Genomic DNA, 2,119 nt, shown 5'->3' on the forward strand with positions numbered 1-2,119 from the left:
CTCAGATTCTGTGTCTCCCTCTCTCTCTGCTCCTCCCCCGCTTGTGCTGTCTCTCTCAAAAAAATAAATACACATTAAAAATTAAAAAAAAAAAAAAAACAACGGAACAACTGATAACAAAACAAAGAACCAGAGACATTTTAAGGAACAAAAGAGAACTTTAAAAATTATACTGATTACACTTAGGGAAATAATAGAGAATGTGCTATCAATAAAAGGTAAATACTGCAATGGAAGAAAAATAATTACATAAAAGTAAATTTTTTTGGAAATTTCAAACATGATTCCTAATATTTATAAAAGTCCATAGAGTGGCTGAATAATACAACAGATTTTGTTTAAATCAAATTATTCATCTTAAATGACAGAATGATTAACTTTCTCAGAATATGGAAAAAATGATTGAAATTAAGGAATACAAAAGATCAAGGCAAGCATTCCTACATCTATTAAATAGAAATTCTGGAATAAAAGAACACAGAAATTTTAAGAGAAAAATGATAAAATTACAAAATAATAAATTCCAATAATCTTAAGCCATTTTTTATATTAAGAATTTGCTAACCATCAAATAGAATGGGGTAAAAATATTTAAACATAGAAATATTTTGGCAAAATTTCTGAATGTGAAAGGAAATTTTGTAAGCTTTCAGAATGGAAAAAAATAAGCAATTTCTTCCAAAGGAATAAGAACTCATATTGGTATCACATTTGGCTATCACCCATGACAAGCTTGATGATAATGGGGCATTGCCTTCAAAATTCAGAGTTAAATGATTTTTTTTAAGTGTCCCTATTTTAAGAGAGAGAGCACGCATGCAGGAGTGGGGGAGCAGCAGAGAGAGAGGGAGAGAGAGAACTCAAAGCAGACTCTGTGCCATCAGTGCAGAGCCTGATGTGGGGCTCAATCCCACGAATTGTGAGATCATGACCTGAGCCAAAACCAAGAATCAGGCACTTAACCAACTGAACCACCCAGGAGCCTCCAGAGTTAAATGATCTTCAACTCGTAATTCCAAATCCATACAGTTGTCAGGTAAAAAAAAAATAATAATAAAATTCAGACAGGCTCAGGTATTTTATATCTCATAGGTACTTATTTCAAAAAGTTTTCTTGAATATATATTTGAACAAAATGGTAAATGCATCCATGATATAAAAAGATATTTAATACAAGGTCAGTAGGAACTAAAGTAGAAGACTAAATATTTAAAACCAGAGATGACAATGTGCAGGCAGGCCTAGAAAGCAATAGATGCAAACTAGACCAAAAAGTGAATTCGTAAAGTTTGTCTACAAGAAGAGAGGGTTTTTTTTTTTAATTTTCCACAATTCATTTAATGGCAATTGATAATCATTAAATTAGCAGTGGTTATCTTAAAAAATGTATTGCATTAACTGTGCTGTCATTTCTCAAGAATGATCAGATACCTAGAGTCACAGATATTTCCCACATAAGATGCATCATAAAAATAGACTTGGTTTATCACCAGCATTAAAAAATCAGACTAGGGAAAGAAGGAGGTCTGGGGACACATTCATGGTCTTTTTTTTTAATGTTTATTTATTTTTGAGAGAGAGACAGAGCGTGAGTGGGGGAGGGGCAGAGAGAGAGGGAGACATAGAATCTGAAATAGGCTCCAGGCTCTGAGCTGTCAGCACAAAGCCCAATGTGGGGCACATGTGAGACTCATGGACCGTGAAATCATGACTTGAGCTGAAGTCGGATGCACAACTGACTGAGCCACCCAAGTGCCCCCACATTCATGGTCTTAATATAGTGAATATTTAGCCTGCCCTGATTATTACAAAATCAGAACAGCAAAAATATTTGCAGGAATAAAGTAGGTTTACTCAATAGATTAGGTTATTAGAAAAATAAAGATCTTCATTTGTCTCCTTTACCAACAAGAAACAAAGAGAACCCTGGAAACATTTAAAATTCAAAAAAAAAGCCTAAAAAATAATAAAATTTTGTATCTAATATGAAATAAGCTGAAAGGTGGCATAATTTTGAGCAAATACTTAAGTATAAGAGAGGAGAATTCTCTTTAGCTAGGCATGTAGTAAACTCTTACCTGAATGCCAAGATTTCGTGAAATGGAATTGAATTTCTTTT

At 33.2% G+C, this 2,119-nt stretch overlaps 1 pseudogene; it reads right to left on the reverse strand.

Annotated features, from left to right (window-relative positions):
- Positions 1 to 1,739: 1,739 nt before the first annotated feature.
- LOC124506571 (uncharacterized) lies at positions 1,740 to 1,837 on the reverse strand (annotated as a pseudogene).
- Between the last annotated feature and the right edge of the window lie 282 nt (positions 1,838 to 2,119).

Source organism: Lynx rufus, unplaced genomic scaffold (assembly GCF_022079265.1).
Source record: "Lynx rufus isolate CCGP_SWC_20201006 ecotype Redwood Valley unplaced genomic scaffold, mLynRuf1.p SCAF_9, whole genome shotgun sequence".
Taxonomy (NCBI): domain Eukaryota; kingdom Metazoa; phylum Chordata; class Mammalia; order Carnivora; family Felidae; genus Lynx; species Lynx rufus.